Source organism: Colobus angolensis, unplaced genomic scaffold (genome assembly GCF_000951035.1).
Source record: "Colobus angolensis palliatus isolate OR3802 unplaced genomic scaffold, Cang.pa_1.0 Scaffold256, whole genome shotgun sequence".
NCBI lineage: Eukaryota > Metazoa > Chordata > Mammalia > Primates > Cercopithecidae > Colobus > Colobus angolensis.
The window spans coordinates 1,485,260-1,500,365 of record NW_012115777.1 but is presented as its reverse complement, the minus strand read 5'-3'; the positions used below and the strand labels follow the sequence as shown (position 1 = coordinate 1,500,365).

The following is a 15,106-nucleotide window of genomic DNA, read 5'->3' as shown; positions in this document are numbered from 1 at the left end:
CTATTTGTCTTGTCTCCATTTCTCGTGTTTTCTTGTCTCCTCCATTCCCACTCCCCCTTCCAGGGTCCATTCGACTGTCCTGCAGGACGGGACAGTTGTCCCTGTTTAGTTGAGTCTTAAATTGAAAAGGAGAAATCAGAGAGACCTGAGTTTACGGCAACTCTGTTGCATACTAAGTAAGCTAACTTTATAAACCTTTGAATTCGCATTTTCATCATCTGTAAAACCGTTATAACATCAGAAGAGTTCTTTGAATAATTAAATGAAATTTAGTTCAATGCCTACTAAACACCTGACACAAAACGAAAGCCCAGTAAATGCTTCCTTTCCTTTCCCAACTCCCTTCCATATGTGAGCTCTCTTAGGCTTATGTGTGGGAACACGGATCAGGATTAAAGATAAATCATAAATTCAAGAAAAAGGGAATTTTTTTTCTGTATGATCATTATTGCCTGAAGCAAAAATTAACCAACAACTTTGATTTTTTCAGAAATATGCCTTTGTAAAATGACACATGGTACTCCAAAAACAAGGCAAATGTTCGCAAAAAGAACTTCTTTTCATAATAATAATCTAAGTTTTTATGTAATAATACTTATTGTTTATTTAAAAATAAGTGTTGTTTATTTATTATATGTATAAATTTTAATTATTTTTAATTAAAAAATATATTTTTTATTAGTGATATCTAATATGTCTAATAATTTTGTCAATATTATAAAATAATTTTAATTAACATTAATATGCATTATTTTATACATAAGAATTTATATAATATATATAAGAATTTTAACTTAAATACCACTGTAAAGATCTTCATATATTTAATCTGATCTCAGAGAATCTTGGGAAATATGTTGAGCAGACATTTTTCATTACCCAGATGAGAAAAGAGAGACTCATTGAGATAACTGTTTAAGTGTTGCTGATGGCAGATTGCATGTATGTATTATTATTACATATTATTATTATCTAGTAGTTTTTTAACTGTGTAATCTTAAATGTCCTCACCTTCTCCTATGGATTCTCTGCTCATGAAAACTTAATGTGCATATGCTATTTTTCTTTACTATTTATTAATAAATATTAGATGGAGTTGGATTAAGTCAAGACTCAGATTACCTCTCTCTTTATACATATATAGTAGAGATGTATATAAATATAAATAAATAAATACCTATATAAATGAGCTCTCTTTATACATACATAGTGGAGATACATATATATATTTATTTATTTATAAAGGTTATACAGTGGAGATATATAACCTTTGTAAACATCATTCTAATAAACTATATCAAAATACAATTTTAGACTACTAGAGATTAGACAAACAATAATTTACATAAATTTTCGCTAGTGTTTTGGTTGAAAAAAGATTAAATTTGGAGAAGAGGTTTTTTTTAACAGTTCTGACACTCACATTTTTTAATAACGGCACTTTCAGTTAATATAGTAGATAGAAAAAAATGGTGGGTGGTTAATTAGCACAGTTTTTTTTTCAGTTCTATCACTAGATATAAGAGCTTAGGCAAATGGCTTGACCTCTCAGCCCATATATAAATGAGAATATTAGAGGAGATAACCTCTATAAAATGAAAATATTAGAATAGGTGATCTCTACATTTTCTCCTAGCTTTATGCCACTATTACACACACTCACAGGCTTATGCTTTTTCATTGCAGGACTTTATTACTTCTAATAGGGAAATATTGACTAAGTAAAACTTGTCAGGAGCATTTGTAGGTAACATTTGGGGTATTTGCAAATAATATTTATTCTCTAATGAGTCACAAGATGTTTTATTGGTTAAAATCTGCTTTCCATTAGAATCACTCTTACTGAAAACTTCTTGCTGTATTTGGTTTTTCAGGAAAGCAGGGTTGTTAATAGTCGTCACACTTTGAGTGAGTGTCTCAACTCCCAGTTGTATTAAAGAGGCTTAGGAAATCAAGGATAATATGAATCTTTTCTAAAAGGATGTCTGAGCATCTGAATGAGTTTTTAAACACACTCTCTTTATTATTAGTATCCAGTATGATCAGAGTTTATAAGGAGCAGACTATGACGTTCTTGAAAGTACTACTGAGCTTCAGCAATCAAAAGAAAGATGACTATAGTTGCCACTTGAACAACATGGGTTTGAACTACGCAGGTCCACTTATCCACAGGTTTTCTTTTGCCTCTGCCACTGCTGAGACAGTAAAACCAACCCCTCCTCTTCCTTCTCCTCAGCCTAGTTAATGTGAAGAGGAGGATGGAGACCTTTATGATGATCCACTTCCGCTTAATGAATAGTAAATACATTTTCTCTTCCTTACGATTTTCTTAGTAACATTTTCTCCACTTTTCCTACTTTATTGTTAAGAATAGACTACATAATACACATAATATGAAAAATATGAGTTAATCAAATATTTATGTTATTGATAACATCCAGTCAACAGTAAACTATTAGTAGTTTACGTTTTGGGGGAGTTAAAAGTTAGGCGTGGAATTTTAGGACTGCGTGGGAGTTGGTGCGCAAGGGTCAACTGTGTTTTAGAATACACTTTCCAATGGTCTTTTATTCTTATATTCTTATAAGAATGTACCTTATATTTTTATCTTATATTTCTTTCTTAAGCACAAAAACCTTTTGTGAGCAATAAATGCAATGTGCTGTAAATGTCTTCAGTAATATTATAGTAATATTTTAATCAATTATCAACTTGTTCTTAACCTATGAATTTAAAAGCAAAATTGTAAGAGGTTTGTAGAGTTTTCCTGTGCTAAAAAGCTTTCATTTATAAAGTTTGATTCAAATACAATTCATAAAACTAATTCATGGGCTAGCAACAGATGCACAGTATATAGATAAAATGTCACTGTATTATCTATTATATTCATCTGATATCATGTTTTATTCCATTTATTGTCTAACACTAACTCATGAGCTCTTTAGTGGCTAAGACATATTAAGAACTCTTATGTTTTGATAATGTCATTTAAGTCAGAATATTCCTCTTCACAATATCTGATAAAATTTTTTAAAATTTTATACTTTTTATTATGTGGGCTTGAATTGAGTCATTTTTCTTTGCATGTAATTTATGAGTGATTTAGCATATAATTATTAAATAATAGGCAATTAAAATATGAGATGAAAAACTGCTCCAAACCACATAAAAATGCATAAAAAGAGGCATAATTTCTTCTTTGGAAACATGTATGTTATTTTTTCTAAGATTACTCTAAATGAACAGGAGATCTCATTACTCGAATGAGATCTCTCCTAGGTATGCTAGGCTAAATCCTATTTCAATACAATTATGAAAATTACAGTTCCAGTCAAATAACTTATATAGGTCACACCTGAACAATAGACCAAATAACTTATATGTAAGTCAGAGCAGAAAATGAGTCATTGATGGCTTTTCACATGAAATTATACTCAGAGGGTTGAGAAATTGTGAGGGAATGAAGTAGATATCACATGGTTCTTGTACAAAGAGCTTAAAACAAATATGTCTGGTCTTGTCAGTTTAAAAAAATTCAACCACTTTTCAATGAGTATTGCACAGAATCAAAATTATGTTTAAAAACAGAATTATATATATAAAAACAAAACTTTAAGACAGTCTAATCTTTTAGGTGTTTAAAAATGTTTGTTTTGGCTGAATGATTTCATTGTCTATGTTGGGTATTAAGATGATAAAAAAATTCTATGTTAAAAAGAAATTTCTCACTTATTTCATATCTTGTAACTCACTCAGATTTTCAGAATTTCAAAAATTGTTATATATGACAGAAAAATCTGATTCTTAAATTATCCTTGTACCCGGAACTAGGTAAACATACTCACAACCTGCTCTGAAAACTCAAAATAGACTTTCATACATTTAGAGTTAATTTTTTAAATCAAAGAGAAGTTTTTAACAGTGTAAACATTTTGAATTATAAATTTTATAGATTTCTGATTTAAAATATATGGCCATTCATAACAAAAAGTAAGTGGCAGAGTGCTTTGTGTGAAGTTGTAACATACATAATCTTCAGACAGACAGGTAAAAGAAACAGGTGTTCTCTCTGCCTCTCTCATACCTCAAAAATAAATAAAATATATTTCAGAAAAACTTCATTTATATCATCGTGATGATGATTAATTATATCCAATCATTCAAAGTTAAGATGTAATTTATGCATCAAAGTTCTTTGGGGGCTAAAAAATTTTATTACGTAAGAATAATTTGTATACATCCTATAAAAATTATTTAGAAATTTTCACTTTTTATATATCAAACTTACCCTATACTATGTTTTACTCTAATATTTGTTTGAAACTTTGGAAACACTGAGTTTGAAACTGCATTTCAAACTCAATGGTATTAAATGTGATACAACATGGGTCATAAACATGGGTTTTGCTTTTCTGTCTTTATGTTATTGTTCTTCATATTCACATATTCAAAATTTATAATTGCCTGCATCTTGAAATTTTTATTTTGTCACCAATTTTACCATAAGGATTGACATCAACATGTACTTAACTTTGCTTAGTGAAAACATATTTAGGGAAACTATTACTATCATCAAACAATAGCAAGGAAATACATTTCTAGGAAATACATTTTTAGTTAAGTTGTGAGATTAGAAACAAATGTACTAATGATAATATCGTGTAGATTTTAAGCCTGCAGACAGCTGCCATTTTTTAATAATTTCAATTTAGTGATTATAAATAAACCAAGCACATCAATAGTATTTAACATTTTGTTCAAAATAAGTAAAAACTTTTTATCACATATGGAGAAAATGAGATACTTTGATTACATCTAGCTTATTACTGTTTTCTTCTTTAGAATTTAAGATGATACTATGCTAGTCAAAAGATATGATTGAGTCATCATAAACATTTTCTGCTCCATAAATGTGTCACAAAGATTAATTTGCCCTCGTATCTGAGCGGATTATAGGACAAATGATTTTCAGTTTACTCCAGTAAATTGAAAGAGACGGCTCAACTTGCTTACTCTGCTAATTTATTATCTTAGAAAATAGAAAAGTTAGTGTTTCTATAAAAGACATTTGTAAGCTCTAATTTTACAGATTTATTATCACCATTGTGTCATTAAAGTACTTACTGTTCTATTAGGAATTCTGGAGTATGTTTTTCTTTGTTTTCTTTCTTTCAGAATTATTTTGTTTTTCTAAAAGGAAAATAATATATACAGCGGTTACTTGACTACACATAGTTCAGAATCATTTCAGATTGTTATAAATATGTTAATTTTATTATTTAATATTTCTACTTAAAATTTTACTACATATTCCAATAAAAATAATGTCATATATCCATATTTAGTATATGTAGTATAATATAGATAGTTTAGATTTTAAAGCTGTTTGATGAGCTAGAGATCAAGAGTCTGTGGATAGTTTATATACTGATTTTGTGAAAAGTCAATTATGCTTTCTATAGTGTTTTAATTTGAAATTAGAATAACACTAATCTAGACAGACATTATTAGAGAATATTACATTCATTAAGAAATAAATCACATGATTCTTAGTCAGTTAAATTTCTGGTGCTGTCTCAGGTACCAATATGATTATTATAAATCAAGCTTGTACAGCCCCATGTTACTTTTAAATTTTATATTTTTCACTGATGTTAGAAACACTTCAACATGTTATACATATTTGCCTATTTTCAGAAGCTAATCAATGTCTTGATATAACCTACTAACCATTCTAGTACATAGGATAAACATACATGTATTTAAATATACATGTTTATATACATGTTAATAGATATGTGTGTACACAAACACACATAAATATGTATATATTAAAAGCCCATCGGGAATTAGGAGAAAAATAATTGCACATCAATGCATAAAAAAGATCAACTTTCAGTTTAAAAGAGTAAAAAAATTAAATCCTTCTCAAGAGGCAACATTGCTTTAATATAATAAAGATATCAGGAATTTCTGATTTGGTTTGACATGTTAACAACTCATAAATGAAAATTTCCATGGTGCTAGAGACAAGTACCTTTTTATATAAGTTCTGATCATTTTCAGTCTTCAAAAAATTTAAGTATCATGAAAATGAGGAAAGAATAAAATAGGTCTTATAATAGGTATGTTACTCTGTTTTTAAGAGTTCTCATGGCATCTATTTTCAACAGAATTAAGAAAATATTTTAATGTCAGCAGCTGTAGCTATTGGGTCACATAGGTAACTCAGCATAAAATATCTAAAGTGACAGCTGTATTTCCAAAGCCACATTTACTCCATCTGTTCAACAGTTAAACCTCCAAGATCTGCTTTTCCTTTATTCCTGCTTGAAACTCAACTGTTTCCTGGTAAAATGCATTAGGAAGAGCAACGTTAAAATGCACTTAGGTTTGCCTGACTGCCTCTAAAACCATGACTTAGAGCCACAATCAGTTTTAGATATGCTTTGTATAGTTTAAGTATACTGACACTTCTTTTTTATTAAAACAAAAACTACAGCAAGATTCTGTGGACATACACATGAAGGTAAGAGTGACACAGAGCTCTTTACAAGAAATATGGGACAAAAATCTGCTAAAGAAGACAAAGACATCTTATTAAAAAATAAGAGAAGAGTTGACACTATATACATTGTGCATTATTACTTACCAAGGGCCAGGCTTCCCAAAGGGAAGGATTAAACAGTGTTTGTGACTTACGAGCCATCTGCAGGGATTTGATTTCACTTTGGTTTTGCATGCATATCTATCACAAGGATGAATGGGCAAACTTGTTCTACTGTAGGGGACAAACAACTATTTTATTCTTAATCTATGCTCTGAATACGGATGTGCATAGCATTTTTCTGGTAGCTAATTTCTGTCTCTTGCCTGTACAAATGCCTTGTCTTTATTTTAGAGGAAAAAGTGAACATAGCACAGGATTATTTTGCACCTTCCATCATCTATCTGACTTTTCAGTAACATAATTGGTATTAACTGACTCAGATAATTTTCTCATATCAAGGCTTGATACTTCTATGTTTTTGTACAATACTTTTAAAAGAACATTAATCTGTTTAGGCAGGGTTGTGTGTTTTTCACAAAATATTATATACATTCATAGTTGATAAAGCTGATGACTTTTTAGTGGTTTTTTTTTAATCCAATTTTAGAATCGGGCTTGATATGGAGAAAAAAAAATCTGAGATTTAGGGATTATTATTGCTTTGACAGTGGCTAGAAAGCAAACTGCTCATACCCTGCAGACCTAACCATAATCTATTTACAGAATTAAGCAAAACACTGCATGCTTTAGGCATTAGAAATACACAAATAATTTTTGTGGCATTTTTGGGGAGGAAGACAACTATTTATATTCATTTTAATGTTGGACATTTAAAAATGCATAGTTGTATGTTTTTTAAAAGAGAACTTACTTTCAAGAATGACAAATAACTCATATTTACATCCAGGTTTTGTTTTTAAATATATCAGGCATTTCTTTTGAGGAGAATATTGATTTTAGTTGAGGCTTCAGTAGCATAGTGCTGAGCTAAATATTTATTTAGGATTGGATTTAAAGAGGGCACTGTGAATCCTTGTTCCATGGTTACTTATAAACACTATCCCTTTAACCCATGATGCACTAGAATGGCAGCAGAATCCTGATCCTAAGGTTTAAATTTCAAAACTGTAAAATATTAATAAACTCAGAGTTTTCTGTCCTGGACCCTCTCCCATTGAAATGCCAAAATTGTGATTAGAAAATAGTTACAAGGTTGATGTGCACAGATATCCTTAACACAGATATCACTAATCCTAAGAGATTTTGTTACATATCTTTTGGCTTAAATTCCTATTATTGGAATAGCAGTCAGCAAGCAGGGATTATTTTTAAAAGGACATTCTCTGGATCATTACTGTGAATGTAAGCATTTCAACACAAACATAAAGCACTGTATGGCAACTAAATTCACTGCATGATTCTAGATTAGTTCCTGGACCAGTGGGAAATAAAACATTTAGCTGTTAAGAACATTATTAGGACAGTAGATGAAATTTTAATATAAATTGTGATTTAGATAATGGTACTATATTAAAGATAAATTGCCTCTATTGGACAAATATACATATATTTTTCATATATTCATAGAGAGAGAGAGAAGACAGAGAAAAAATGATATATGACAAAAGGTAAATAATTAGTAAGTCAAGGTAGAGGGCATGTGAGAAACTGTACTATACCTGCAGCTTTTTGTGAGTATTTAAAATTATAGAGAAATAAACATTACCAAAAAAAGACCATACAACTATCCTTTAAAAATATTAAACAAAAATAAAATGCCACTTTCATTATTAATACTGTATTACATGAAACTGTGGCTATTCTCTTTTGTTCATTAAGCACAACATTATCTAACTGTGTCTATAGCTATAAAAGATAATAATGTTTATCTGGATAACTACTGAAGAGTATTAGGCAGTGAAAGAAAAAGAATTCATCAAGTAATAGAGTAGACAAAGAAATGTTCTGTGATTACAGGTAACCACTAGAAGTACCTGTGGGTTTGCTGGTAGAAACAGGATGGAAGGCAATGGTACAGAATACGAACTTTCTTGGAAATGAAGGTAGAAGGTCAAAAGCTTGTACCTCATATTTAGGGCAGAAGAATTTTTTCTATTTTTTGTTTTTGTTGTCTAACCATTGACAACCATTTAAGAGGAATAAGTCTACAAGTCTGCTCTCATTATGATAGAACAAATGTTTACCAACAAAGATTTTTAAAAGGGAGAGGGGGCAGGGATGAAGGAACTACTCATTTTTCTGTTGTGGCACTTTATTATACAAGTCAACAAATATGAAAACATGTGTTGGCAGCCAAAGTTACAATAATCACACACTGGGTTCAACCATGTTTAACATTTCATTATACTCAAAATAATTACTTTAGAAATGGGGGGATAACAATGAGGCAGGATGGCACTAAGTCAGGAGAGCCAGTATGTACCTTGAAAAAAAAAAAAAAAAAGGATGGGAATTAATTAAATGAGAAGCTTGGGGAAGTTAATTGGGACTGAATGAAGATAAGGGCACTATCAAAGCATGAAGAAACAAAACTATTTACCAAAAGGTATAGCAGAAAGTCACATTGAACACATCTAACTGAACTCTGCAGAAATGTGAATATCAGGAGCAGAATTGTGTGTGTGTGGGGGGGGCTTCGGTTGGCCCCCAGACCCTGGAATGGTACCTGTCACATAAAAAAATGTTTGTTCAATGAGTAAGGCTACATAATGACAGAAGTAAAACTCTGTATCTTATAATCCTATTTCCGACTGCTTCTATTCAGTCCATAACCTTAGGCAAATCACTTCATCTATTTTGACCTTGATTTCATTAGCTGTGAAATGAGAGAGTGGGAAAAGTTGATTCTCCAAGGTGACTTCCAGCTCTAAATATTTCTGTACACAGGTTTGTTTATTAAAATGGGCCATTGTGAACACTCTCATGAAAGAGAATAGCCTGATATGAGTTATATAAAGAGAAATGAGAAAAATAGAAAAGATGAATAAAGAATCAATGCACTGATTCAAATAATGAAAAGTAAGTACTACTGAAAGGGACTTTAACATAAAAGAGAGAATGCAAAAGGTAATTTATGGTTTTTGTATGCATGAAGTGACATTCACATGTACTACTGATACAGGTATGCAGATGTAGAAATCTTTATCTTTTCTTTTTATTACAGTCAGAGTGACTCTACACACTTTCTGCTCCCAAGTTTAGCATCTCCAAGTGAAGAGAAATGAAGAGTGTTCAAAAGATGCTATAAAATGGTAGGAGTTTATGTAAACATTCTTTTACTACAGGGTCATAGAATTGAGACTACCATTGTAGAGGAGAGAAGGCTAAAGAAATACTTAGCATCTGTATTTAATTCCATGAAGAGCTAATTCAATACCCATCTGGCAATTACTGACACCTCCATGAAGCTTTCCATACCAACAGTGGCTTCCTAGATATTTCCTTTCCTACAAGCTTTTCAGGTACTTACATTCTGTGACACAAAATTCAGCACTTACTTAACACATGATCTCTCTATTTTCCCAGTTTCATCAATGCTGGTTTTGTCTTGACAACTAGAGGAGGCCATGCACTATATATTTGTGCTTCCCTGTAATAAGCTGGTACTAAAAATGAGTAGATGCTAGATAAACTCTCATCAATGAATAGAAATGAGCAGAAAATACTCTGAGCTTAAAAACTGGACAGGAATGTTGATTGGCAGCTGCCAAAGATGACTTCTCAGCCATGAAGACTGGACAGTGATCCTGGGACTTCTGTGATGCCTCAACCTTGTTTTTTGTTTGTTTGTTTCATTTTCTCATTGTCATATGTGTTCTTGGAAAGAGAGGCCAGGGCACTTATCATATGAGGTTCAAAGTTGTACAGTTCTTTAATGAGAAAGGTCTATTTAAAAAGCGTTAAAAGCATCTGAAGCTGTGGCTTCAAGTCTCCTTGCCAGTTGAGTCAGCAGGGGTGAGCAGGGATCATTTTCTCAGCTGTATCAAAACAGAGCAGAATGTCTCTTATGATTCTATGTACACATCAGGACCACCATGGCAATATTCCTATAAGACAGCTGGCAGGGCAGTGATGGCAGAAATGGTGGCTTTGTGGGCAGGAAGTGGTGGGTAAACGAAGGAGGCTACAGAAGAGTAGGAAGGCATGAGGGAAAGAGAATGCGAAGGAATTGTTTCATTTCCAGAAGGTATTAGTATCTACACAGATTCCGATGCTACAACAGAGTCTGGAGAATGTTGAGATAAAACAGATACATAATTGTTGGCTTTATAGAAAAGAGAAGTCAACCAAAAATCTTTACAAAGTGCTTTAATGTAGCTGCCTAAACTCTGCACATTTCCTAAGAGGATGGAGGATGCTGGTTAAATGACAAACAATGAACATAAATGGACTCAGCTTTCCCAACTTTTGGGGAAGTGAGGTAGAGAGAACGGGATAGCAATTCTCTATACATGCTTAAGGCTGAAGAAGAGAAAATTATGTATTGAAACCTTGGTTTCCTCCATATTCAAACCCAGCAGTGTGTCATTGAACAAGTAAGTGGTATGTTGGGGTTCAGCATGAGATTTTTATAGTTCTGAGCTGACTAGCAGCTCATCTTCAGGTGCTTTGCTATATTCTGAGTTTAGTTCAGCACCATACCCTGTGATGACAATGGTGGGAAAGTGTCAAGCTGGAAATGCAAGACCAGCAAGGACAAAAATTACAGTCTAGATGAAGTAGTCTTTGGTTTCCACTGCTGGGCATCTATGTGGAGAACAACTGTAGAAATAAAATAGGAAATAATCAACTTCCACGCAGAATTACTCTAAAGATCCATTTTTTTAAATCCCTATCTAAGATACCAACTTACAGGTATATCAAAAGGCCATATGTCAATTAAAAATAGAATAAAACTTTTTTAAAAAGTGTCAGATTATAAACAACAATACAGCTTGGTTCACATGTATCCTGGACCTTTATATTCACATGAAAATTGCCCTCTTCAGAGATTCATTGGAGGAAGCTATAGGCCTATTTATGGAAAAGCCAGATAGTTTGAAAAATTTTAACTGCTATTTAATAAGCTGCATTCAGCAGATTGCATATGTTTATCACATTCAGCTTCACAAGGAAATGGTGCAGTAGTCATTAATTATCTCTATTTACATATGAGCAAACTCAGTTCATAACTTCTTTGGAGTTAATAAGTAGTAGAGCTAGGATCTAAATTCAATTCTGTCTGTATCCGAATCCTGTTTTTCTCTTGCAAAAAAGTCTCTGTAATGTTGGAATGGACTTTGAGAGGGTAGCAAATGTATTCTTTTAGACATTCATTGCTACCTATTAGATATATTATCTTCATATTAATATAAGTTTTCTTCATCTTAATTTCTTCATCTGTAAGAAGGGAAGAAAGCAGCATTTACCCAAAGGAAAGACAGTAGATCTACTAATTTATTGAGCATCTTAGATTTCTGAAAATCATTTATCTAATCTTAGAGGAACAAAAGCCTTAAAACAAAAGGGCTTTCCAAAGAATTTTCAAGATAAAACATCTTTAAATTGATCAGTTTTCCTGGGGCTTTTGCCTGAACAGCATGATTCTTAAATTTAAAAAATTCAAAATCAACAGGACAGCTTCCTCTACATGTGATGATTTAATATTGTGGGCTTACCTTCAGGATAAATTTATGAGAAGTACAAAACATTTGTCATGCTACTTTTAACTCCAGAACATCTACTTCTACATAGTTCACATAGAATTACATTAGGCATAAAACAAAACCACATGGCTATCGAGGTCTAGAGATATGTTTTGTCTTAATCATAGTCTACAAAATATTAGTGAAAATATAAGTGAAGAGGTAAGCACTAGAGAGATGTGTAAGATATGTTATACGGAGACTTGAAATCACAAAAGACCACATTAACCCAAATAGTCACACTCCTTTTAAATGGACAGCATTTCTTTAATTCTAAAAAATTTACCGAAGTAAAATTTTTTAAAATTTACTTTGGTTAAAATATTTCCAAAGCTAGTTCTTAGATTTAGATGTTCGGAAGTTGTAGTACTTATGAAGCCATGATTTCAGAATACTAGACTCTAGATCCCCCTTCAATGGATGAAAACATACTGATAAACAGAAAAGACAAAAGGTAGGAGAGGATGAAGGAAAGAAACTCACCATAAGTAAGAACCAACCACCTAATTCTGATCAAATTATTCTTTAATGTTAAAATGAGCATAAATGCAATTCTATGAAATTCTAAATCAATGATTTATTCAGAGGAGAATTCAAAGATGTTTTTAAAGTAATGAAATTATATTTGAGAGAAATGGACAGCATTCAACAAATTACATGAGGAATGTATAGTGAAGTCATACTAAACTTTTTACTAGAGGAAGCAACTGGGTGCACTATGGTTGGAGATTAGGGGAAGAGTTCAGTCCAATTTCACTTACAATTTTGATACTATTGGACTTGGTTGGAAGGAGACTCTCATTTCACCCATGAAGTGATACAATGAATGGAATAACAGCAGATCAAGTGAAGCAATAACATGGATGAGCTGTTTTCTCAGCTTCCAATCTTTGATCTTTTAGGTGTCTAATGTGAATAGCAACTAATTTTTACTGACAAAAGAACATATTCAAGAGAAATATCAGATTAATACCTTAGAACAGGCAAATTTCCTGGGAGGTACAACTCGAGGCACATTATAAGGATATCAGTTTTTGGTCTTCTGATATAAAACTCAGCTAAAGTGACTGAAGTTCAATTTGAAATTCAAATTCCTTGGAGTTATATACTATAGCAAGTGATTATTTTTTTTTTTTTTTTTGGCTTTGTTTTTCAGTGTCATCATTGTGATATTTGCCATAGAACCCCTTAGCATTGTAATTTTCTCTTTTGTTATGGTTTAAGTTTGTATCACTTTTGAAAAGAAACTGTCTTTATTACAATTACTTCATATCCTTGAAATAGGGAATAATCAGGAAAGAATCCTATAAAAATTTGTTTTAACAGACTTTAATGGAATCTTGTAACACCATCTATCACATGGATTTTTAATTTTACTAACAATTGTAACATGAACTAAAATGTCAACATAATGAAATCATTTAAATGCTAACTGTATTAAGAGTGGCAAACTTGGTTAGCAGAGGTTGATGCGAAGCTCAGCCCTTCTAGCAGAATACAAATCACAGTATTATTGTGAGTTGTATTCTTATTGTCAATACACTGGAGGTAGCCCCAAGTGAAGCCAAAATTCCATCTCTATAAAACAAGCAAACATCAACAAAGTTTTCAATTGTACTATTCCAGGAGTTGTGTGGTGTAAAAAAGAGTACAACATAAGGTCTGCCTATAAAATTCATGTCTCTATCATATATCACTTAGTGCATTACACTGACATTTATTTTTGTTGTTGTTGTTTATGGCAATAGAAACTCCCCAAGAAACCCTATCTAACTAATCTTCAGTTCACAGTATCTAGCACATTGCCTGGCATATACATATAAGTTTCTAAATAAATATTTGTTGAACTAAAAGCTCAAAGGACACAATCAGTCCCCTTTCTCAACACAGCATCCTCTCACTTGCCAATCTGGTGGTACAGTTGAATCATGGAGCTACCATTATACTTAAGCTTAATACTAGCTGTGCTCCTGACTTTTATGTAAATGTGAAAAAAGTTACTTGATTTCTACAGGATATTTAGATATTATGTAGGACATAAATTTTCAATTATCTCCCATGATATTTATTTATTTAGATTGATAACATATGTATTTTCATAAAGGCTTACATGCCAACTTGCATAATTAAACATACTTTGTGACCATTAATAGAAAGAAAAAAGGGGTACAGGAGATACTTTGCCATATGTGGGCATATATTCTAGACATTTCCCATGATTAGGAATTCCAAAAGTAGAACATTATTATATCTTATTCTATGTCTCATTTTTTCTCTTTCCCAGTCTGATAATTACTACACCTCAAACCTTACTAACCTCCTGCCCACTAACTATGCACGCATTCACTTTTCTTTTAAGTTCTATAAGGAAGAGCCAGGATTAACTCTGTGATGTGTTTAATATGAAAGTTACATAATAAGGTTCTAACAAGAATTAGCATCTTAACAGGAAGTAAGAGCGGATGGAATTGGTGATTTAGGGATATTCAAACCATAAATATAAAATTCCCCTGCATTTTCTGACAAGCTATAACAGATTATCCACAATCCTGAGAAGTCCCTTCTGTGTTGTACATCATTCATGTTTCTTTATTGTAAAGAAGCCAAAGCCAAGAAAATAACTTAACATGGAAGCCCTGATGAATACATTAGGTACAATCTACTACAACCTCAAATTTTATAATATTACTTAACAGGGAAAATCAGAAGTATTTGCAGAAGGCATAAAATAAAATTTACATTTATTTAATATACTAAGGAAAATGTTCTTATTTAGTTTCTAGAATAGAATTTTAACATGAGAGAAGTCAAATAATTGTGACTTTTTTATTATACTTTAAGTCCTAGGGTA

General features: G+C 31.8%; 1 protein-coding gene across 5 annotated transcripts in view; it reads right to left on the bottom strand.

Moving 5' to 3' along the window:
- SYT1 (synaptotagmin I) overlaps positions 1-15,106 on the bottom strand; it is a 605,454-nt gene that overhangs the window by 419,814 nt on the left and 170,534 nt on the right. For 3 of the 5 annotated variants that reach the window (XM_011946952.1, XM_011946949.1, XM_011946953.1), the window contains one exon: positions 5,125-5,190. The exons of 1 other annotated variant lie outside the window; for it this stretch is intronic. The gene's annotated coding sequence lies outside the window, so the exon portion shown is untranslated. Of the gene's footprint in view, positions 1-5,124; positions 5,191-6,652; positions 6,812-15,106 lie in introns of those variants that run through there. One more of the 5 variants, XM_011946950.1, reaches the window with a different exon arrangement.